The following is a 26,289-nucleotide window of genomic DNA, read 5'->3' on the forward strand; positions in this document are numbered from 1 at the left end:
AGCAGAACACATGCGCTGCCTATATGCAAGATATTTTATAGCTAGGGGTGGACCTAGCTGTTCAGAGAAGGTTGCTCCTCTGAAGATGGGGTTACTGGACTATCCACACGTATTGTTGCTACTTTCACTAGCTAGTCATCAAGTCAGCAAGAAAAGCTGTGTTGAGATTTCTGCCTCATAAATCCTCTTTGCTTGTTTGTTTCCTTTCGACATAAATCCAGCAAGGACTTTTTTGATTTTACTTTTCTTTAAATGCTGATACTTTTCAACCATATGGGGCCCTGATCCTGCCTCAAGTCACGGGAAGCTGCAATAATGTAAATGTAGGTGTTTTTAAGAGTATTTCTATTTGCTAGAGACTGAAACATATCTGCAAACCCACATAATGTATTGTTTTAAATCAGAATTATGCTAGAGGACTCCGATGTTGTCTAAAGCTTCTAGAAAGCAGAGAATTCTATGTTTTCTTACATTTAGTAGTCTAATGGGATTCCTTGAGTGTTTGAAGTTAAATGGGTCTGGGATGATTTCTTAAGTAAACACAGACTTTACTTTGGGATTGAAATTAGTTTTTTTGGAAACTATAATATTAGGACTATGGTATTGACACTGACAATTAAGATAAGCGACATTCTTTGCACAGAAATTTAATGAAAAGAATTGCTATGATGTATTTCAAAATTACGGTATGATCACTTCTTTTCATTCTTTATAACCATTACATGGCATATTTTTCCAGAGGTGCTACCTAATTATGTTGTAATTAAAGTGATTCATCAAATAGAACTGAAGACAAAACTGGTAATCAGTGAGTCTTTTCCATTCACAGAATCTGTAAAAAAGGTGTATCTTGTAATTAGTTTACAGATGTTTACGTTAGAACAAGTAAATCAAAATTATAATAATTTTTCTTCTCATCATCTGGTAGAATATTTTAGCATATATTTGCAGTGCATAACAATGGCTTTTATGGGTGCGACATACCATAAATTATCAGCATAACCACAATAATAATAACTATTCAGAGCATAGAAAATGTAGCCTCTTACTAAAGGTAATGAATAAGACCAGGTTTTAAGTCCAGAGGCAATATCAGAAGCTTATTTCTGTTTGTACACACTATGTATAACTGAAACATCAACTATTTATTGTTTGTGTTGATTGAGTTTACTTTCCTGTGTAAAGTTGAGTAAATACTACTGGAAAACCAAATACTGCCATACACAGTATATTGATTAAAAGTGCACCTTCTTGGGAATATTTACAGGCTTCAGTTGTCTTTCTGCTAGAAGGGTTTGACCATGCATCTAATTTCACTGGCTATAATCACTCAGCTTTGGGTAACTGAGAAAAATGGGTTCATTTCTCCCCTGAGGTGCTCAATTGCAAAAATCTGAATAGACTTAACTTCTGTGTGCTGTGTACACCGAGCTGTAGTTTTGGCCCATTGCTCTGCGCATGTAGTACGGAAGAAAGAGCGGCTGTCTGTCACTGCGGTTTTGGGAATGCCCCTAGCACGTGAGAGTCTTGCGTGCACGCACATAAACGCGCATGCACACAGAGCTGGTGGGCTATGGGTCTGCCCGCTTCTCCTGTTGGGACCAGTAAAAGGCACACACTGGGATATTTGATCACACACCATGGCTACAGCGTGGAGCCTTCTGGCGTGTCCTGGTGGCAGGATAACCTTGGGGATTAGAGCACCTGTGGAAGTTGCTGCCACATTTCTCTCCCCTACACCCTGGACCAAAGACAGACTGAACATCAGAGAGTGGTAGCTGTAGCCTGGCCCCCTCCTGTCCTCATGCCTGACACCAACCGAGTGCAGCAGACCTTTTTGAGAGAAAAGGAAAACTTAACTGAGATATCTTTTTTGTTTTGACTGCTAGAAGTATATTTAGCCTAATCATGCTTAAAGCAGGTAATGATGAGCCATCCTATTTATTTATGGAAATTGCTTTCTGCTAGAAAATAAATCGGTTTTCCTTCTGAGTACAGACCCAAGCCCATCCTATTTCCATCACTCACTGCGCTCCCCTATATTTATCCACCCACACAATCTATTTGAAGCTACAACCATTTGTAGGACTCTTATCTTCCCAGACTTTGCAAAGACTGTCTGGAGAAACAAAACAGCTTAAGTAAGCTTTGTTTAGGGTCTCCTTTTTTCCTATTTATTTGTTTAAAGAACATTTGGCTGAAATCTAACTTTTGCTCTTTTACAGCTGTTTCTGCTCTTTCAGTAGCAACAAATCTTTCATTTTGTGACAAGCTATTTCCAGGACAACCCGTTATGATATGACAGAAAATTACAGCTTAAGAGAGGAGGAAAGAGAAGGAGCAGATGATATCTCACAACCTTGCAAACAAATCCTGTTGTCATGAAAAGTATGCCTATTAATAGCTATAAAGATGAAGGAAAACAGGTACGATTTACAATTTTAAAAGGATGGTTGCTAAGCTGAAGATTTTCCTAAGGACTTTGAGCTGCTTTTTGATAGTGATAAGTCACTGTCAGTTCTGAAAAATGTCTGGCAATAGGCACTGAAGAAAAAGATACAGCATAGGCAGACAGGGAACACTCTTGAAGCTTAATCACATGCAAATTGGAGATTAATAGATTACAACTGACTTCAGTGCATGTGAGGAATACGGTGTAAAGTCTTAATGTATCTTAAATTTTAATTCCACATTAATCTCTTGGTGTGGATCATTCTTAAAAAGAAGATCTCAGAATTGGGAAGATAGACCAAAGAAGCCTCAACTTCTCTGCTAATGAAATCAATAGAACCATTGACAAAGTTGGGGGTTTTGTTACCTACACATCTTTCCCTTAGAAGAGGTTAAAAAGCATTCCCAAAGATTACTTGCCCAGTAGGGTCTAGAAGAAATTGCGGGATCTTTGGGGGCCACGACTGAAGCGGGATGTACTGTGCATCCAGCTGCCCAGGCCATGCTGGTCTGAAACTCTGGTGCACTTGCTCTGTCTGGGATTGGATGCTCATGCCCTTGCCAAGCACCACATCTTCTTTAGTGATGAGTTGAGTGTCCCTATCCAGATATCTGTTTAGGGACAGAAGTCAAAGTAACATGCTATTGTATTTGCAAGGCATCAGCTTCCTTTATTTTATTATTAAGATACATGGAAGACAGTTGCTGATTGTTAGTTAAAGTATGGGCTGCAGGTGTTTGCAGCACCACATGAACCCTCCTTTACAATATTATCTCTGCCATGGATTCACAGGAATACTGACCTTAAGCCAGAAAGGACCACGATGATAAATGATCTGTTGTACAATTTTGAAAAAAATCCTTTGCTGCTTTGTGCCCCCTCTGCCCATGTGTGACATGATGGTAATCAGAGGATAAGTTCAACTTGATATTTTTCAAGGAAACATTTTTCATATCCCCGAATGTGGTGGGACAGATTTCTTTCTTTTTTAGTTGCCGCGCATGTTAAATAATTGGTGGGATGTAGGTACTTCCTCGCGATACTAAGAGGTTAGTCCTTGGTGCCTAACCCAAGTTCAACCTACTTTGAAAATTTGAATACAGTGACTTTGGTGAGGGCAATATTGTTATAGAGACAAGCAAACTGTGCAGACAGCCTTGACCTGGATACATACTTTTTGTGCAACCTTGGCCATACTACTTTAACAACCTTTTCCCCTTCATTATTTCAATTTATAAAATGAGTGCAAATGTTGTTTCTTTCTTGTATCAGGATGAAAACCATTTTTATGTAGTAGTAGACCATATGGGATAGATCTTTAGCTCAGGAAAATAAGGGTTGTCCCATTGATGATTTATGCTAGCTGAACGTCTGTTTCCTGAAGTAAAAAATATTTATCCATAGAATGCTTTCTCCGTCACTGGTAAATGTACTCATGGATTTTTCTGCTCCAATTTTGACTTACTTTTCAACTGTGATATATAATTAGTACTTAAATCCATTTTTTAAAGTTTTTAAAAATATTTTTTTGCTAGTTCCAGAAATTCAGATTTTCTGAATTCAGAAACAGACGTATTGTCTTAAATAATAAAAAAAGATAAATTTAGGCCAACTGACCAGCATTCAGTGGTCAAAGGGAAAGATTCTTATTTATACAATAGCATTTCACACAATTATCAGTAAATTGTTTTTATATTATATGACTAGTACTATGTCAGTTGTGTGATCACAAATAAAGGAATTGTAATTACTCTGTCTTTTATACAAAAGTGAATGCAATAAAGAGATTATGTACATATTCTTTCATAGCAAGAATAGCTAATAAATTACCAACTGCAGGAGTCTGTCAGCTGGATACAGGATGCAGCATTCATTTTTGTAAATAGTTCACCAGTATGTCAACTGCCAGTCTGACACAGACAGAACTGGACAGTATTTTCCTCAAAAAACTGTATTTATTTCCTTGAATGAAATCCTGGGCAAAATCTTATGTGGGAGCTGTGTCGGTAGGGAAGGAAGATAACCCCCTAAAATGGACTACTCACAGGTGTTATTTACAACCAGAAGCTACTCTAGGAGAAAATTTCTATTGAAAGCTAAAATGGTATTGTGGTTATTACAATAGCCATTTCCTTCAGTGTATAAAAAGATAGCTTAAAAGGCATCTTTTAAAATACTCTTCCTTGACAAAGAAATGAGTGTGTAGAGTTAAATAGACCTGCATTTTCCTCCGTGTTGCAGACAGAAATTGTAAATATATGCAATTGTCTTCCTTGCAAGCACAGGTTCAGCATATGTGAGGAGCTACAGAGCTGAAAAACGGTATAGCACTTACATCCGTTTGGGAATGACAGGAACGTTAAGAAGGAGACCGATAGGACCCAGTCCTCAGCTGATGTAACCTGACAGAGCTCCACTGAAATAAATAGAGCTATTATGATTCATGCCAGCAGAGGAGCTGGTCAATAAGTGCATTGCTTTGAGACTTGAGCTTTTCTAAGATTACAGTAATTGTTAAGTGCTGTGGATATTTTATTTTTTCTTCAGGACTACATATATATTTATATCTTCTGTGACCCGCTTGGCATCCTATAATATAAAAAGAATAGAAAAAAGTTTTAAAGCTTTCTAATCTGTCAGTCCTCAAGTCCTTTGTCAGGCAAAGGTCTTAGCACTCAGACTTCGGTGAGCTTTCAGCCTCATTACAAACTCACACTCTGTGTGGAAACGAGCAATTTGCTGTGCATGCAAATGTGCGCTGAAGCTGGTCACTCCTTCTAGTGGGCTGGACTGGATTCACCATTTCACTTTCACGACCCAGAAGTGAAATAGTGCACTGAAGTCTGCCAAATACCTTATTGCATGCTGACCTGGTAGGTGTGCTTTTAGCAACCTACTCTACATTAACAGCATTGATTCTCCAAGAAGGTGTCTAACTGTTTGTAATTTTTAAGTATTCTTGTGCCTCAGTTGGAAGTATCTCAATTTCTTTTCATCTTGCCTCTTCTCTTTTCAACAAAAAGACTGCAAAAATGTATCTGGGGCCAAAAGGTTTCACACAGACCCTTATCAATGGCAGCTATCAATGACAGGACATAATGGCCCTGTGTGCCAGTACCCCAATATTGTCTCAGTCAACCATATTCCAATGAATGTTGACGCATGTAAGGCTGTGTGGGGACAGATTTCAAATAAAAAGTTTACATATGTTCCTTACATACTTTACATGCTTCTAAAATTCATAGAGTTGCAAAGAAACAAAGTTGTTGAAATCCTGAGTAACTCAGATTTTGAACACATCATCATGGATAATGAATACTTCTGATTAGGCTTTTGTGCCTCTGGAGGTCACTGTTGTTTTGCAATAATATAAACGATGTTATATGACAAAGCAACAAATGAAAATAGTATAATCGTCACCATCTTATGTTTGTTAAAAAGTACAAGGCTGAATACACTAGAAATCTAAGAGATACCATTATTTCAGTGTAAGGGATGAACAGCTGAACATGTAAAATAATGCTTACTTCAGTTTAATATTAGGTAAAAAGGAAAAAAACCCTATACAGTTCTTCCTAGATAAAAATCAATGTCTCTGGTGTCCCAAAATGTGTTCCTTCGGAAGGGCTTGAAATGGAATATGAGCTTTCATTGCCCTGATGTGGCCATGTCAGATTGTGTCAAGGATAAATATCGGTTTATTTGAGTCAGATGCAATGGGGAAATGTGTGAGGAGGAGGTGGGTAAGTGTCAAGGACCATGCACTACTGTTGCTGCTCACGACTGCTCAGGAGAGGAGTGGAACTTGCTTTTCCCCAGTAAATCTGTTATGCATTTGTTACAAAATTGGGAGCAAAAAGAAGGAAGGGAAAATTATACCTTTTTTCTTTTATAGTCTCTTGCACAGCTAACAGTTCTACCTTCTGGAAATATATATAAAATTAATGGACATTTAGTGATTAGGGAGGGTATTTTCAGAATCATAAATTGCTGCAATTACCCCAGTTATTTACAATAAAATGGGATGTCTGCACTGTGTGCAGAAAGTCTTCCTTGGAACAAGCAAGATTTGTTAGAGACTTGTAGGGTTAGTGGGGTATGACAGAGAAATAAATAAGAGAGTGTACAATTTTCTAAATGTCTCTGATCTTTGGGTTTTGTTGACAATTCAATGGATTAGAGTGGCTGCCTTTGGTTGGAAGTATCAAATACTAAATAAAGATGGAAATGGACCATTTCCATGAAAAAACAGAATACATTTTACTTTTTAGAATCCTTGCATTTCATTTGGTCTCAATCTGAATAGGAAATTTTACCTGAAGAAGGTCTAGGACTTAGTGATCAGGAAACACACTGGCATCCTGTGTTTTTGAAGTCAGTAGCCATTGACTTCAGTTTGGATAGGATTTCTTCTTTACGAATGGATCTCATAGGATCCCACTCTCAGTCAGAGTCCCGCTGACTTCCATGAGCAATGATTTAAGGTAGTCGAGCTACTTTAGAAGTAGACTAATGTGTTCCAGCGTCCTGGTTTTGGCTGGGACAGAGTTAATTTTCTTCCTAGTAGCTGGTACAGTGCTGTGTTTTGGCTTTTAGTATGAGAATAATATTGATAACACACTGATGTTTTGGCTGTTGCTAAGTGGTGTTTACACTGGTCAAGGACTTTTCAGCTTCCCGTGCTCTGCCAGGTGCACAAGAAGCTGGGAGGGGGCACAGCCAGGACAGTTGATCCAGACTGGCCAAAGGGCTATTCCATACCATATGGCGTCATGCTCAGTATATAAACGGGGGGAGTTGGCCGGGGGGGAGTTGGCCGGGGGTTAGGGATCGCTGCTAAGGGACTGGCTGGACATCGGTCGGCGGGTGGTGAGCGGCTATATCACTGTTTTTTTTCCCCCTGGTTTTTGTTCCTCTCTCGTTCTCTTGTTTTCCTTCTCATTACAATTTATTATTATTATTATTATTATTATTATTATTATTATTAATTATTATTATTATTATTATTATTGTTCCAGTTATTAAACTGTTCTTATCTCAACCCACAAGTTTTCTTACTTTTGCTCTTCCGATTCTCTCCCCCATTCCACCAGGGGGGGAGGGTGAGCGAGCGGCTGCGTGGGGCTTAATTGCTGACTGGGGCTAAACCACATCGGTATGTCCGAAGTACTGTTTGCTATTATTCCTCAGCTAGACCAGAGCAAATGTGTTAAAACATTCATATACTGTAAAGAAGATACTGCTCTTAGATTGTATCTTCCTCTTCCCAGTAGCAGGATGCTAATGTCACATCATGCTGTGTGGGCGGGTTTTCATTCTTTTCTCTATTTTAAGCCTGCAGACAAATATCTTACACATTTCTTTTATGGTTTCAAACTGCTACCATTACAAGCCTGATTAATAAGGCTTTATGAGCTAATTAATATGGCTTTATCTATATGAGCTTTTATCTTTATGTGCCTGATTGCTACAGTAATTCTATAACATTAGAGGAAGCTATTTATTTTCAAATTAGCGATGTCACCACGACCTTTTACCACATGGATAAGTCAAGGTTCTGGCCTGCCAGGTACATAGAGAGTAGCTCAAAGTGTTCAGTGCTGGTTGTAAATTACAGGCTGATGAGAGGATGTGATGGTCTCTGTTCCTTGATGTGTATGCAGCAGTTTATTCTCCCAAACATAACTGACGATGGAATTCTCAAACACTGGAAAGACGAATGAAACAAGCAATTTCTAAAGTAGTAATGGCAGTAAGACCATTAATGGATGGGCTTACTTTGGAGTGTGTGCCTGGGCCAGTCCCTGATGTTGCCTGTGGCTGGATCTCCTGGCCACCCAGGGACACCTCCGGTCCTTCCAGTTGCTCTACCCAAGATCCTCTGCAGGGTGTGTTTTGGGCGGTCACATCTCCAGGCTGATGTGGATCTCCATTTCTGATCTGTGGTTCCCCCAAGCCTAGTATCTGCACCGACTCACTGAGCAAAACACTGAAAAGTCCAAGCGCAAAGGAACAAGACACAGATATTTATATTACTGTAGTACATGAGGCCTCAGTAGAATATGGGTTAAGCTTGGCTCTTGGTAGTTAAGCTTGGGTTAAGCTTGGCTCTTTTGAGCCTTTCCCTTCAAAAAACTTAAAATCTTAGCAGTAACAAAAAGAGACAGGTTAGAGTAGAGCCACTGAAGAACAATAGTTCTGTTTTGTCGTGACCGTGACTTCAGCATTTGTTTGCATTCAAATGTATTCAAAGATGCTTGTGGGGGGAATTATTTAGAAGTATTTATTTTCTGATATTGAAACCATCCAGCTTCTCAGGTCTTTTCCTTTGAAATGACTGGACCTCATCAATAGAAAGATGCCACCGCAAATATTTAAACTTTAAGAAAATGCATTATTTTGATGAAAAAGTAATCTCTAGTAAAGAAACTTAAAGGAAGCACATTGATTTTGGAAGGCTATTGGAAAACCTGGGAAAATGGAACTTCAGTCTCCTAAGTTTCAGTCCAAAGTCTTATTTTCTGACAAAGATGTTTTCCATTTAAACATTTTTCTTCCGCTCTCAGTTCAATAGTTCAGCCTGCATGGCTGATTTTTTTCATGACTTTTTGCTTCATCCACACAAATTTGAAAGACTTTGCTGCTTTCCAGGCTGTAGTTCAGATAGTGATTCTCTGGAAAATATTTAGGTTGTATTGGTAACTCAGATAATTTAAAAGACAACAATAATATTAGTTGGAAATAATAAATATTACAATTATACTACTTATATAAGAGAAACATTTTTCTACTGTAGTTACAAAATTATGGATAAATAACTTTAAAAAAATCATTAGATTTGTTTCACAAGCAGTTTTGAGTTGGATTCTTCAAAAGTGCGCAAAGTCCGATTTCTGTTAGAGTTTGAACTGATCAGACTTCCTTCCATTAATGTTAAAATATCAAGTACTGGACTATTACACAAAGGGATTAAAAACTGTAGTGTGTCTAGGGGAAAATATTCACAAAAGGATGGAAATGAATTTATGTGGTATTTGTGTAACTATCATACATGCTTTCAAAGGATTTCTATTGTAATTCAAGATTAGTTGAGCATAAGTTAATGGACTCTTAAAGTATTACCCAAAGCTTATTATGATAGACTATAGGAGCCTCTTTTTAAAATGTTTTTTAATAATATCAACTACAAGGTCCCTGAAGACGTGATATTTCTAGGCTTAGTATTTCTTCATCAAATATTAAAATAGGTCAAGCAATTTTGTTTCAGTTCCTTTTCTGCTCATTCTGCTGCTGTAGCGTGCATACCAAGTAGAGTGTATTATGTAGATTTACCAACTGTTGAGTTCCCTGCTTTGTTTCATTATACTGTTTATTTTGTAATCTATACTGAGAGTGGAAGAACTACAATTGCATGCTGAGGAAACCTGATATTTACTAATTCCATAAAGCTAAGGTCGTCTTCCAAAGCAATGGGAGAATAAATTAATTGATCAGAATTCAATCTTGCAGATGCAGGTAAGCTGTAATGAAAAGACTGACATGAGAACAGATGACTCAACAAGGTTCATAGTTGCATGATTAAACTACTAATAGCTTATAGTATGAATAACAGTGTAACTCTGTGGATCAAATTGTGTGTTTCCCAGGGAATATTTGCGCTTGTCAATTAGAATTTGGCTCAATTGAGGGCCTCTAAATTTTCTTCTTAGGGCCTAGTAGTCAAAGACAACCCCCAAAATGCAAATCTTCCCACCTTGCTTTCCAGATGAACAATTTTCTACACCCCTTGCTTTGTTTCTGAGCACGAACAGGTATGTAGCATGTTTAAAGCTTAGTCCCAACCAATGTGGCATTAAGTTCTGTACAAAGTTTCACAAACACTAGGCAGGAATCAGACAGAATAGGGTGATGTAAACACAGTGAATTATCAATTATAAACTTAGTTTTGGTGAAGTATAAAGGAATGTGACCCTTCAGACCTGTTTTATTTAAAAACTGAAAGTACAAAGTAGTGCACAGAAATGACATGTTTAAAGTGGACATTTAAAATAGAATTAAAATCTTTTGATGTTTTAAAAATGAAGATGCATACATTTTTTACATAATAGCTGGCATGGAAAACAGATTCTTAGAGCATAAACTGCAGTAAAGACATGAAAGTGCATGATTTTATAAGCTTATAGTTCATCAATAACATTGTTAAATGAGTTTTCATACCTTTTGTTATACAGTAGCAAAATGCTACTGTCACTGATTTCATCAAAAGCAAGATCTGGCAGCAGAACTGTTGCTGAGCAATACATAAGGTTAAAGAAGCATTTGGCATGTTTGGTTTTGATTTTAAGCAATCTAATATTCAGCAACTCAACAGCTTAGGAGGCTGACTTTTTTGGCTTGAAAAATGTTGTAGGGCTTTTATAGAGCAATGTCCTTGATCCAGGAGCAAGATCCATGAAAGCGTATGTCAGGTGTAGTTTGGAGTCTGCAGACTAAAATTATCCATGAGTCTTTGATTTGATTTTGATGCCAGAGACAATCTTTGCTCTGATATCCATGCCAAAGACTGTCAAGCCCTTTTCAAGTAAAAGCAAAATCGTGTGTTTCAGCGTGCCCCTTTTGACAATACTGGTGTATCATTATCTCAGTTTACCTTTCTTCTGTGTATGTGATTCTGTTTCTAGCAATTTAAAATACTTATCATTATGATTTCAAAGATGCCTTATTGCTAATGATATATTTCAAGATGAGCTGCTAGCTATTCTGATTGAATTTCTCAGGGTATCACTTTGAACAAACTTAGGTTTATTGGTTTTAGTAGCTTGCTGAGGAATAAACTTCGTGATTATCCTCTTGTCATTCAAATCAGTCTCAGATTTATTTCTGCTCCAGGCACTGCAAAATACAAGACAAAATAAGACTCAGTTTTTGAATGGTGACTGTGAGCAGTAAAATAAAACAGTCATTCCTTAGGAAAGGACTTGATCCAACATCCCTGCAAGTTACTGCAATGCGTCTTTTGACTTGCAGAGTTTTGGATCATGGTGTAAGTGTGCAGACTCAAGGAGCTAACAATTTCTACAACTCCCTGTCTTTTTACTACCTGCTTTGTTACCTCTTGGTTGCAAATTGTGGCCAAGATTGCATATCAAGAGCTTTTGTGAAAGGATTATAGTTCCTCATTTATGTGAAGTATTTTGCAAATTTCTGGTGGCTCTAAAATAATTAATGATTGCAAGATAGAAAAGTGAATAACCTGAATGCTAATAACTGCAACTTCATTTTTTAATCAAATTTTAAATATTAGAAATTTGCAAAACTACTTTTGCAAATGAAATTGCCCCATCTCACTGGCTATAATAATCCGGCTCAATTATGGTAGTGCTAAGACATACACATTTATCAAGTTTAAATAAATGTGCTTAATTCTTCAAAGGCTTTGTGTAATTGCTTCTAGATTTGCCATCAGCTGTACTTGTCTTTTTGATTGTATCTGTACTTGGTACATTTTCATGTTGTAATTGTATGGTAATTGATTGTGATTGTATCTATGAGGTTTTTTATGCAGTAATTTTGAATGGCAATTTTCTGATTGTACCTTTGCTGGAAATTTTAGTACTACTTTTTCCCAGAATGTACTTGCTAACAAGCAATTCACATAGGTCAATATATACTGGACTGAAAATTATATAAATACAATGGGAGGGCATTTCCACAAAGATAACACATTGTGAATTATAAAAGTGAGTACTTTAGTTTTTTATATAATGGTCAGTATAATTTGCACATAAAAAGTGCTTCAACATGAGGTTTACATTGTGATTAAACTCAAAGAAAGGATGCTGTGAATATGATAGTGTTTTATATCACATTTATTCTCCATTAATTAGTTCTGTATCACCATCTCAAGTTTCACTGTATTAATAGCCTCATAACTGGCATATGTAAGGCTGAGCCCTCTTGCCAAGACTCAGCATAGACAGGTGGACTAGGAGAAGGAAAACTTGCAAGACTTTTTAGAATATTATCTTTTCCTTATTAGACAGGTTCTACATATGCATATTATGCAGCCTCACTGCTGAATAAGAAAGTGGAGTATCTACATAGTAAAGTACTGATTAACAGAACGGTTAGGATGCCACATCAGACTGATCAGACTGGCCCAAGTCACATCTTATCATCCTGAGCTCCTTCTTGGTACCAGCAGTTTCCCTATATCTGTAAAGATAGACATCAATTTTCTCTATAGCAAAGAAAAATTTTGTTGCAAATTCTACTTTTGTTAGCAAAAATGCTACAGCCTAAGCGTAGCCTTTAGGTATTTCTGGTGAGGATTTGGTACGCCTCCCAGAAAATGGGGGTGATCAGTTTGTGAGTAAAGGACTGAAAACTTGTGGTCCACAGAGTTTGACTCTAAACGATCAGGTTTTTCCTGGAAAGCTGTCTTGCTGCTCCTCTTTGGGAGAGATTGGGAATGTCTTTTATGTTTGAATATATTGCTTAGGGAAGATGTCTTGCATGGATTTTTGTGTCAATACACTGATTTTGACTTTTTGGTTTCAGCCTATCTAGCTGCAGTGATCCCCAAGAATCTGGGCAAGGATCCAACCATTTTGTAAAGAGATCAGAGACATATCCCCCATGAGGCAACTGTAAGAAAGTTGGGGCTGTGCCACAAGAGTTCTGGAGACCTGTGGCTTGCTCTGGAGGAGCTGGGTGGAGGGGAAGTAGTGATTAGGTGGGTTAGTGCGTCCCCTTGCCATCACCTCTCCAACTCCTTCCACTCCCTGGGCAGCCTCAGCAGCAACAGGCTGTGCAGGAAAGAAGTGTCGATCCCAGCGCTGCCACAGACATAAGTAACTCCTGTATCCTCCAACACTGTCAAGGCAAGCTGCCTGTCTTCCCTTTCTGTCTTCCAGTCCAGATAATTGCTTACATTGCCTGGACGTAACATCTGCACAGGCTATAGTAAATAAAAAGTTTTCATTCGGGGGCTGATGAAAAAAAAGACTGTAAGCAATACTGAGAAAATGGATTTTTAATGGATTTTTATTTTTGGAAGTCAAACTAGAAATTTATCCCCATAAAAAAATGATTCTTGTTGAACCAAAACCAACTTTTTGGAAACATGAAAAACACTTTAAAAATCCTACAACAGTCCTACAATTATTTTAGATTAAACTTATGCTTTGCTTGAAATGACTTTATCATATTCAGTTGTTTTATTTTCAGATTTTTAACACTTTTACATGAACATTTTTCTTTAGCTTAAGTAAATTACGTAATAATTAATTCTAGTTCTAATTAAATTACTTTTCAGCTTCCCGTGCTCTGCCAGGTGCACAAGAAGCTGGGAGGGGGCACAGCCAGGACAGTTGATCCAGACTGGCCAAAGGGCTATTCCATACCATATGGCGTCATGCTCAGTATATAAACGGGGGGAGTTGGCCGGGGGGGAGTTGGCCGGGGGTTAGGGATCGCTGCTAAGGGACTGGCTGGACATCGGTCGGCGGGTGGTGAGCGGCTATATCACTGTTTTTTTTCCCCCTGGTTTTTGTTCCTCTCTCGTTCTCTTGTTTTCCTTCTCATTACAATTTATTATTATTATTATTATTATTATTATTATTATTATTATTATTAATTATTATTATTATTATTATTATTGTTCCAGTTATTAAACTGTTCTTATCTCAACCCACAAGTTTTCTTACTTTTGCTCTTCCGATTCTCTCCCCCATTCCACCAGGGGGGGAGGGTGAGCGAGCGGCTGCGTGGGGCTTAATTGCTGACTGGGGCTAAACCACATCGGTATGTCCGAAGTACTGTTTGCTATTATTCCTCAGCTAGACCAGAGCAAATGTGTTAAAACATTCATATACTGTAAAGAAGATACTGCTCTTAGATTGTATCTTCCTCTTCCCAGTAGCAGGATGCTAATGTCACATCATGCTGTGTGGGCGGGTTTTCATTCTTTTCTCTATTTTAAGCCTGCAGACAAATATCTTACACATTTCTTTTATGGTTTCAAACTGCTACCATTACAAGCCTGATTAATAAGGCTTTATGAGCTAATTAATATGGCTTTATCTATATGAGCTTTTATCTTTATGTGCCTGATTGCTACAGTAATTCTATAACATTAGAGGAAGCTATTTATTTTCAAATTAGCGATGTCACCACGACCTTTTACCACATGGATAAGTCAAGGTTCTGGCCTGCCAGGTACATAGAGAGTAGCTCAAAGTGTTCAGTGCTGGTTGTAAATTACAGGCTGATGAGAGGATGTGATGGTCTCTGTTCCTTGATGTGTATGCAGCAGTTTATTCTCCCAAACATAACTGACGATGGAATTCTCAAACACTGGAAAGACGAATGAAACAAGCAATTTCTAAAGTAGTAATGGCAGTAAGACCATTAATGGATGGGCTTACTTTGGAGTGTGTGCCTGGGCCAGTCCCTGATGTTGCCTGTGGCTGGATCTCCTGGCCACCCAGGGACACCTCCGGTCCTTCCAGTTGCTCTACCCAAGATCCTCTGCAGGGTGTGTTTTGGGCGGTCACATCTCCAGGCTGATGTGGATCTCCATTTCTGATCTGTGGTTCCCCCAAGCCTAGTATCTGCACCGACTCACTGAGCAAAACACTGAAAAGTCCAAGCGCAAAGGAACAAGACACAGATATTTATATTACTGTAGTACATGAGGCCTCAGTAGAATATGGGTTAAGCTTGGCTCTTGGTAGTTAAGCTTGGGTTAAGCTTGGCTCTTTTGAGCCTTTCCCTTCAAAAAACTTAAAATCTTAGCAGTAACAAAAAGAGACAGGTTAGAGTAGAGCCACTGAAGAACAATAGTTCTGTTTTGTCGTGACCGTGACTTCAGCATTTGTTTGCATTCAAATGTATTCAAAGATGCTTGTGGGGGGAATTATTTAGAAGTATTTATTTTCTGATATTGAAACCATCCAGCTTCTCAGGTCTTTTCCTTTGAAATGACTGGACCTCATCAATAGAAAGATGCCACCGCAAATATTTAAACTTTAAGAAAATGCATTATTTTGATGAAAAAGTAATCTCTAGTAAAGAAACTTAAAGGAAGCACATTGATTTTGGAAGGCTATTGGAAAACCTGGGAAAATGGAACTTCAGTCTCCTAAGTTTCAGTCCAAAGTCTTATTTTCTGACAAAGATGTTTTCCATTTAAACATTTTTCTTCCGCTCTCAGTTCAATAGTTCAGCCTGCATGGCTGATTTTTTTCATGACTTTTTGCTTCATCCACACAAATTTGAAAGACTTTGCTGCTTTCCAGGCTGTAGTTCAGATAGTGATTCTCTGGAAAATATTTAGGTTGTATTGGTAACTCAGATAATTTAAAAGACAACAATAATATTAGTTGGAAATAATAAATATTACAATTATACTACTTATATAAGAGAAACATTTTTCTACTGTAGTTACAAAATTATGGATAAATAACTTTAAAAAAATCATTAGATTTGTTTCACAAGCAGTTTTGAGTTGGATTCTTCAAAAGTGCGCAAAGTCCGATTTCTGTTAGAGTTTGAACTGATCAGACTTCCTTCCATTAATGTTAAAATATCAAGTACTGGACTATTACACAAAGGGATTAAAAACTGTAGTGTGTCTAGGGGAAAATATTCACAAAAGGATGGAAATGAATTTATGTGGTATTTGTGTAACTATCATACATGCTTTCAAAGGATTTCTATTGTAATTCAAGATTAGTTGAGCATAAGTTAATGGACTCTTAAAGTATTACCCAAAGCTTATTATGATAGACTATAGGAGCCTCTTTTTAAAATGTTTTTTAATAATATCAACTACAAGGTCCCTGAAGACGTGATATTTCTAGGCTTAGTATTTCTTCATCAAATATTAAAATAGGTCAAGCAATTTTGTTTCAGTTCCTTTTCTGCTCATTCTGCTGCTGTAGCGTGCATACCAAGTAGAGTGTATTATGTAGATTTACCAACTGTTGAGTTCCCTGCTTTGTTTCATTATACTGTTTATTTTGTAATCTATACTGAGAGTGGAAGAACTACAATTGCATGCTGAGGAAACCTGATATTTACTAATTCCATAAAGCTAAGGTCGTCTTCCAAAGCAATGGGAGAATAAATTAATTGATCAGAATTCAATCTTGCAGATGCAGGTAAGCTGTAATGAAAAGACTGACATGAGAACAGATGACTCAACAAGGTTCATAGTTGCATGATTAAACTACTAATAGCTTATAGTATGAATAACAGTGTAACTCTGTGGATCAAATTGTGTGTTTCCCAGGGAATATTTGCGCTTGTCAATTAGAATTTGGCTCAATTGAGGGCCTCTAAATTTTCTTCTTAGGGCCTAGTAGTCAAAGACAACCCCCAAAATGCAAATCTTCCCACCTTGCTTTCCAGATGAACAATTTTCTACACCCCTTGCTTTGTTTCTGAGCACGAACAGGTATGTAGCATGTTTAAAGCTTAGTCCCAACCAATGTGGCATTAAGTTCTGTACAAAGTTTCACAAACACTAGGCAGGAATCAGACAGAATAGGGTGATGTAAACACAGTGAATTATCAATTATAAACTTAGTTTTGGTGAAGTATAAAGGAATGTGACCCTTCAGACCTGTTTTATTTAAAAACTGAAAGTACAAAGTAGTGCACAGAAATGACATGTTTAAAGTGGACATTTAAAATAGAATTAAAATCTTTTGATGTTTTAAAAATGAAGATGCATACATTTTTTACATAATAGCTGGCATGGAAAACAGATTCTTAGAGCATAAACTGCAGTAAAGACATGAAAGTGCATGATTTTATAAGCTTATAGTTCATCAATAACATTGTTAAATGAGTTTTCATACCTTTTGTTATACAGTAGCAAAATGCTACTGTCACTGATTTCATCAAAAGCAAGATCTGGCAGCAGAACTGTTGCTGAGCAATACATAAGGTTAAAGAAGCATTTGGCATGTTTGGTTTTGATTTTAAGCAATCTAATATTCAGCAACTCAACAGCTTAGGAGGCTGACTTTTTTGGCTTGAAAAATGTTGTAGGGCTTTTATAGAGCAATGTCCTTGATCCAGGAGCAAGATCCATGAAAGCGTATGTCAGGTGTAGTTTGGAGTCTGCAGACTAAAATTATCCATGAGTCTTTGATTTGATTTTGATGCCAGAGACAATCTTTGCTCTGATATCCATGCCAAAGACTGTCAAGCCCTTTTCAAGTAAAAGCAAAATCGTGTGTTTCAGCGTGCCCCTTTTGACAATACTGGTGTATCATTATCTCAGTTTACCTTTCTTCTGTGTATGTGATTCTGTTTCTAGCAATTTAAAATACTTATCATTATGATTTCAAAGATGCCTTATTGCTAATGATATATTTCAAGATGAGCTGCTAGCTATTCTGATTGAATTTCTCAGGGTATCACTTTGAACAAACTTAGGTTTATTGGTTTTAGTAGCTTGCTGAGGAATAAACTTCGTGATTATCCTCTTGTCATTCAAATCAGTCTCAGATTTATTTCTGCTCCAGGCACTGCAAAATACAAGACAAAATAAGACTCAGTTTTTGAATGGTGACTGTGAGCAGTAAAATAAAACAGTCATTCCTTAGGAAAGGACTTGATCCAACATCCCTGCAAGTTACTGCAATGCGTCTTTTGACTTGCAGAGTTTTGGATCATGGTGTAAGTGTGCAGACTCAAGGAGCTAACAATTTCTACAACTCCCTGTCTTTTTACTACCTGCTTTGTTACCTCTTGGTTGCAAATTGTGGCCAAGATTGCATATCAAGAGCTTTTGTGAAAGGATTATAGTTCCTCATTTATGTGAAGTATTTTGCAAATTTCTGGTGGCTCTAAAATAATTAATGATTGCAAGATAGAAAAGTGAATAACCTGAATGCTAATAACTGCAACTTCATTTTTTAATCAAATTTTAAATATTAGAAATTTGCAAAACTACTTTTGCAAATGAAATTGCCCCATCTCACTGGCTATAATAATCCGGCTCAATTATGGTAGTGCTAAGACATACACATTTATCAAGTTTAAATAAATGTGCTTAATTCTTCAAAGGCTTTGTGTAATTGCTTCTAGATTTGCCATCAGCTGTACTTGTCTTTTTGATTGTATCTGTACTTGGTACATTTTCATGTTGTAATTGTATGGTAATTGATTGTGATTGTATCTATGAGGTTTTTTATGCAGTAATTTTGAATGGCAATTTTCTGATTGTACCTTTGCTGGAAATTTTAGTACTACTTTTTCCCAGAATGTACTTGCTAACAAGCAATTCACATAGGTCAATATATACTGGACTGAAAATTATATAAATACAATGGGAGGGCATTTCCACAAAGATAACACATTGTGAATTATAAAAGTGAGTACTTTAGTTTTTTATATAATGGTCAGTATAATTTGCACATAAAAAGTGCTTCAACATGAGGTTTACATTGTGATTAAACTCAAAGAAAGGATGCTGTGAATATGATAGTGTTTTATATCACATTTATTCTCCATTAATTAGTTCTGTATCACCATCTCAAGTTTCACTGTATTAATAGCCTCATAACTGGCATATGTAAGGCTGAGCCCTCTTGCCAAGACTCAGCATAGACAGGTGGACTAGGAGAAGGAAAACTTGCAAGACTTTTTAGAATATTATCTTTTCCTTATTAGACAGGTTCTACATATGCATATTATGCAGCCTCACTGCTGAATAAGAAAGTGGAGTATCTACATAGTAAAGTACTGATTAACAGAACGGTTAGGATGCCACATCAGACTGATCAGACTGGCCCAAGTCACATCTTATCATCCTGAGCTCCTTCTTGGTACCAGCAGTTTCCCTATATCTGTAAAGATAGACATCAATTTTCTCTATAGCAAAGAAAAATTTTGTTGCAAATTCTACTTTTGTTAGCAAAAATGCTACAGCCTAAGCGTAGCCTTTAGGTATTTCTGGTGAGGATTTGGTACGCCTCCCAGAAAATGGGGGTGATCAGTTTGTGAGTAAAGGACTGAAAACTTGTGGTCCACAGAGTTTGACTCTAAACGATCAGGTTTTTCCTGGAAAGCTGTCTTGCTGCTCCTCTTTGGGAGAGATTGGGAATGTCTTTTATGTTTGAATATATTGCTTAGGGAAGATGTCTTGCATGGATTTTTGTGTCAATACACTGATTTTGACTTTTTGGTTTCAGCCTATCTAGCTGCAGTGATCCCCAAGAATCTGGGCAAGGATCCAACCATTTTGTAAAGAGATCAGAGACATATCCCCCATGAGGCAACTGTAAGAAAGTTGGGGCTGTGCCACAAGAGTTCTGGAGACCTGTGGCTTGCTCTGGAGGAGCTGGGTGGAGGGGAAGTAGTGATTAGGTGGGTTAGTGCGTCCCCTTGCCATCACCTCTCCAACTCCTTCCACTCCCTGGGCAGCCTCAGCAGCAACAGGCTGTGCAGGAAAGAAGTGTCGATCCCAGCGCTGCCACAGACATAAGTAACTCCTGTATCCTCCAACACTGTCAAGGCAAGCTGCCTGTCTTCCCTTTCTGTCTTCCAGTCCAGATAATTGCTTACATTGCCTGGACGTAACATCTGCACAGGCTATAGTAAATAAAAAGTTTTCATTCGGGGGCTGATGAAAAAAAAGACTGTAAGCAATACTGAGAAAATGGATTTTTAATGGATTTTTATTTTTGGAAGTCAAACTAGAAATTTATCCCCATAAAAAAATGATTCTTGTTGAACCAAAACCAACTTTTTGGAAACATGAAAAACACTTTAAAAATCCTACAACAGTCCTACAATTATTTTAGATTAAACTTATGCTTTGCTTGAAATGACTTTATCATATTCAGTTGTTTTATTTTCAGATTTTTAACACTTTTACATGAACATTTTTCTTTAGCTTAAGTAAATTACGTAATAATTAATTCTAGTTCCAAATGAAGAATTGAAAACTGTCATCACCATAAAATACTGCTAGGCATATTTCTGAAACAAACTGTTTTCTCTCAGAGATGACGGAATGGTAATATTTTGACACTTTTGATCTCTCTCTACCTTTTAAATTCCCAAACATTGTCTATACTTGTTTTACAGTAAAAATAGTTTTGGTCTTCCTGAAACTCTTTTTTGTGGTGCACAGACTGTGAGTTGAAAAAAAATTTGCTGAGATCTATCCAAGATCTTTTCATTCCCTGGATATCTGTAATTTATTGTATTCAATTAACATCATAATTTTTCTTGTAAGGTAGTAAGACCATGTAGAGCACAGTGATAACAGTCATAAATCATGGAGACAGTTCCCAAATGATGAGTGCTTACCTTAATCATCCAGTACTGACCAGAGTAAATGTCACTAGCTGATAGGAGAAAAGGTGCATCTCGTTTCTTCAGTCATTAGCATGCATAAGAGAAATGAAGTTTTCTCATTGCAAAATTGCTAGACCATTTTCTTGAATTTTTTAATAACTTTTCATTGTTATGCGTTTGTAAAATAAATCATGGGTAAACTATCCTTTAGCTTTTGTAAGTTCACAGATGCTAAGCTCAGAAAATATCTCTGCAATAACCCAGATTGTGCCTCCACATAACACCCTGTTCTCTGCACTAGGACTTCAGCGTGTCTTTGAGAAAGATTCTCAATCTTTACTTAATGACTTCAAGTGACAAGGAATCTACCACAGCTCTTGGTAAATTATTTCAATTAACTGAAGTTATTTACCCTCAGCTAAAAATGAGCACCTTATTTCTTCCTTGAATTTGCCCAGCCTCAGTCTCCATTTGGTCATGTTATTCTGTCATCTGTTAGATTAAAGGTCCCTGTGTAGTATTATACCTCTTTATCCTGTGTAGTCCTTAAACTGTTTTATTAAATATCATTTATTAAAAATACAAATTCCACAATAACTAGAACCTGTTGCTTGCTACCTGCAGCTCTTGAGAAGATAGCCTGTCAAAACAGTGGATTCAAATTTTGTTTTTCATATAATTTTACCACTAATTCTTAACGAAAATTCCTTGTCTCTCTGCCTTGTTCCATAAATATAGCAGTTGCTGTATAATCTATAATCAGAGTATTACAAATTGTAATTGAGTTGCTTCCCTTCCCCCATCTAAATAAGCATTATTTAGTAGCTTAAATCCCTCAAAGTAAGGGGAACTTTTTCTGCCAGGTGTTCCTTCAAATTAGCAATGTATTTTTCGAATGTGGACGCTCAAAAAAAGTTGGTATTTCATCCATGATGTTAAAAGATGTAACAGCTGTTCTTTTAGATCAACTATAAATGTTGCTTCTTAATCCTCTTCTTACACATTGCAGAGATGGCTAAATGGACACTCAGGTCTGCAACGTGGGAAGTGCTCCTGTGTCCCACTGACCCTAAAAGAAGTCTGTGTAGGTTTTAAGGTTGACATCACTGAACATCAGATGATGCATGGCCTTTCAGAAAAAGATGATTCCTAGCCTTCTGTGACAAAGCTCTTCTTTGCACAATCCATTTATATTATTAGACCTTCCCTGTTTAGTTGCAAATATTTCAATCATAAGCCTCAGGTAGTAAAAATGTCAGACTCCATATTGGATTGTGACAAAAGGTTCGTTATTTCTTTGAAGAAATAGCTTTTTGTAGCGGTTCAGCAATAGGTTTTGCACTCCAAAGTGATTATTGGGTAGAACAATTAGTGAGTGTGCACTTACTAATGTCAGAGGACAGAGGTACTCATAAATGCTGTATATCTGTATATTGATCAGTTTGTAAGCTCCTCTTTGTAAAAGCAAGCAAGCATACATTGTAGAGAAAGTTAGTCGAAACCTAGAGCTAGCAGCTTAAACATTAATAACAGCTAGAGTAGACAAAGCCGATAGATTGTGGCATATGAACTGTAACGACCGTATTACAACATGCCGAATCGCTAACTACAGAATTGGCTGAAACTGACCTAAGAGGATGTGATATTGTATAAGAAGATGACCACTTAGCAACCAGTTAGTCATGAAACAGCAAACAAATCAAACCAATAAAAAGGCAAGAAGACCCCAGACCTTATTATTACTATTGGTCCAAACTATTGCGTGAGGGGTGGGGAACTTAGATTGTGAAGGTATAATTGCTCAGGGATTTCTTTGTTCGGGGTCCCTCTTCGGAGGCACTCAGCTCGAGCTGTAGCATTTAGCTGTAGCACTATTAACAAAACGTACTTTCGTAAAGAAATCTATCTTTCTGCTTATGTGGAAACCTAGAGTCGAACCCTGTTATGGTAGCTGGCATGCATAATTTTTATAACATGTACAACTGCTAGACACTCCATGAAATAAAAATTAATTTTGAAAAATGATTTTGTTTGCTTGTCTTGGTTTACATGCATTTTCTGCTATACTTTTAGCATTTTGCTAACTTATAGTTCACCAGTAAATGATATACGTTTACACCTACTTACCATTGTTTTAGATAGGATTATTTTTAATGGAAGGAAACAAGCAATATTTACAGAAAACATTCTTCTTTAAATATCTCATTTTCTTTTTATATTTGAGCATTGCTTTCTACTTCTATTAAATCTTATGAACACAGTGGCATAGAAAAGACTTAGGTGCTGGATCTGTTATTCACCTGAAGCCTTAACATAAGTATTTAATGTTGGAGACAATTAGGTTTTTTTGACTGTACTCAGTTAAGTAGGCATCACCCGATAAAGAAATTCACGTTCATGAAATAAGATTCAGATAATCACTAGTACCTTGTTTGTAGCCATTATGTGATATATCAATACTATGTGATAAAGAGCTTTAATGATTTATAACTTTTCACTTCCATTTTTTCTGCCAAAGAAAAACTGTTTGAGAAAGACTGGTAACTCTATTATGCCTCAGTAGCTTTGGGGGTTTTCACATTTTTTCTGCTCATTCCTCTGTGCAATTTCTCATGGGCACTCTAATGATATAATCTTTTACAAGGTAATCAGGTTCCGTTGACATTTGTTTTCAAGGCAGAAACACAGCTTAAAAGCAGAGCCAGGGCCAGCCGCAGTGGGTGGGCAGGCATTTTCCCAGGTGCCATCCAGGGGCAGGGACTTTGGCATGGGGTGGACACCAGCCACCCCTCTGCTCCTATTAACTGTTCCCTGGAAAGCCTTGCTATAAGCCTGTTCCATCTAGGTAATTTTGGTAGTGAGCATTCTGAATGATTTGTGTTGCCAGAGCATTTAGAGGTTCTTGATACAGCCCTGGAGCCCCTAGGAGTTTTCAAGACCATATGTAGGTATGGCTTGGCTGCACAGAATGACATGAATGCTAGGCTCATTCCATAAATACTGGTGTATGAAATATAGTTTCACCCAAGCACTCACATAGGAGAGACAAAAACTAATTTATTTTCAGGAGTGCTAACTTTAGAATTAGCTTTTTTTTTGCATATTTAGGAACTGGCTTGCCTCATTTTCGTGCCTGGTAGGACTAGAAAAAGAAGTAGATTTTGAAAAATTGTCTGAAACCAACACTCCAGAGTAAGTTTCAAGCTTATGGATTTTTTTTTCCTCTCAATAAATATATTTTATTTATTTTTTATTTTATTAACTTTGAGAAATTATGAACTGTCTTTTCTGTTTCATCATTCAACGTCATTGGTAGGGAATTCTCAAATTTATTTGTTGGATAGGTTACAATATTTAGATGTTTGATTTTTGATGTTTTTCTTACATGTCTTGATTTCAGATATGTGAAGTTGAATAAACCTACTACCCTCAGCACATTTTCTTAATTGGTTGATGCAACTTAATCCATATAATGTGATGAAAGATTCTCCTTCCCCTTAGAGACTGTTCATTCAGTTCTGACATTGCTTGTATTTCTTGAAAAAAATGATTGGCTAATGATTTTTTATAGCTAGTGTTTTTTCTGTTCCTCCACTTTTTTTCCCCAAACTGTCTAACAATAGATGACAAAGATGGAGGCAGGCAAATATCAAAAGATGTCACCAGCCCAAGTTAGATCTACTCATTCAGTGGCCAGAATTCAGCAATAAACCAGCAAAAAAGGATTTCACTGCAGGCCATTTATGTTAGCAAATGCTGTACGAGTGAACCATGAATAGGCAAGCCGGCAAGAGCAGATGCGTTATTTAAATGGATTAGGTGGGCCAGTTAACTATTATTAGGAGTCATTGCAATTCATTTAATTGAATCTGTTCTTTTGGCAGTGATCCCAATAAGCAGACATTTAATTGCCCAGTATGCCTGTGGTAGATAAACGATTTCAAGACTAAATATAATCTACTTCTAATCTATTCTGTGGTTCCCTTAAGCATAAACCATCCTTACTTTTTTTTTAAAGGTATGAATAACTTGAAAGCACTGGTTTTACTGCTTTTGTCCAACCTGTGGCATGCTCTAGGGTTGTCTGAGAGAGATCGTGAAGGGTAAAACAGCATGTAAGGAAAGGTGTGCCACCTTGCCAGGGAAAATTCAGTATCTAGTTAAAATAATAAGGCAGACTCTTCTACAGTAAGTATTGCCTGAATATAAATGTCCTAAAAGATTTAATCAAGATGTCAGGATTTATAGTTCTCCACAGTTTAGAATTTCCTCAACCCACTGGATCTTGTGAAACTTACCATCACAATGAATTGGAAAGATACGGACTTCATACATTTCACAGATGCCTACAGTCCAGTAAAAAGGAAAGAATTAAACATTCATGGCAAAGAGACTTGAAATAGAGAAAGGAATGCACAGTTCTTTCTGAATGTATTTTCTGAATTCTTAATACACTTAACACTGAAGATGTTAAAAACCACCAACAGCTCAAAACACCTCAAGCCTCGAACTGTTTCTGGAGTCTCCTGCAGACTTCATGAGTTCATTAACCAGTGTCTGTGTGGGGGCCGTGTCCCCTCCCTGATGCTTGTAGCCATGCCATTGGGCTGTGGGAGCTATAAGGGGTCAAATGGGACTCAGAAGAATAAGCCCAAGGAGGGAGACATCAGCGGAGCATGGAGCTTTGTGTACTGTTGTGCTGCCTTCTAGGGAAAGAGGATTCTGAGTTTTGGTGTCTATTTTCAGGATCATATCTGTATTTTACATTCAGCTAGCATTACCTGCAGACCAAAAAGCCTTCTACAGAAGCAATCAGCGTCTGTCCTCTCTGAGCAAGATGGACTAATTACTTGCTGCCCCTACATACTATTGCTGGGGTTACCTAGCCTGTTGTCTGGCGCAATATTCTCCATTACAGGTTTTGAACCTTGTGTGGATGAGGAAGGAACAAAATCAGTGTCTCCATTCACGTAAGACATCTCTAATCACCTGACTGCTATGCAAAAGACATGTGAGGCTTTAAAAAAAATTATTAAAAATAACAATATTTTTGCTTCCTTTCAGATCACTAAATCTGCAACTAATTTTTTTCTTGAATGAGCAAATAAGGGGGTAGGTATTTTCCATGTGAACTGTTTTTGAAGCTTTTAGCCCTCCTTTACCTAATTGAGAGAGTCCTGAAAATGAACTGACACACCACCCACAGCATTCCCGTCACAAAAGTAGCTCATGTCCACTGGTTTGAAGGCCTGGGACTCCACAGAAATTGGTACCATGTGAAGTAAAATTCACTCTTTTTCAGGAGATCAGCAAAAGGACTTCTCAAGCTCTGTTATGTACATATGCCCAAGCCTCCTGCTGTATTCTGTATTCATAGATCTCAATGTGCTCCTTGGAAAGTGGGCAATTTCCAACCTGAGGGAAAAAGCTTCTCCTTTAAACTTCACAGCTGGCTGTGCTAAGAAGTGCATGTTCAAAGCGGAAATAAGCATCTGCTTGAAGAGTGTATAGGTGGC

General features: G+C 37.3%; 1 long non-coding RNA gene across 1 annotated transcript in view; it reads left to right on the plus strand.

The window, feature by feature from the left end:
- The window catches only part of LOC142406239 (uncharacterized), a 97,064-nt gene extending 83,463 nt beyond the window's left edge, over positions 1-13,601 (plus strand). Inside the window, exon 3 of the long non-coding RNA XR_012774512.1 lies at positions 13,013-13,601. This is a non-coding gene — a long non-coding RNA (uncharacterized LOC142406239). The remainder of the gene's footprint in view (positions 1-13,012) is intronic.
- Positions 13,602-26,289: the final 12,688 nt, after the last annotated feature.

Source organism: Mycteria americana, chromosome 2 (assembly GCF_035582795.1).
Source record: "Mycteria americana isolate JAX WOST 10 ecotype Jacksonville Zoo and Gardens chromosome 2, USCA_MyAme_1.0, whole genome shotgun sequence".
Lineage (NCBI taxonomy): Eukaryota > Metazoa > Chordata > Aves > Ciconiiformes > Ciconiidae > Mycteria > Mycteria americana.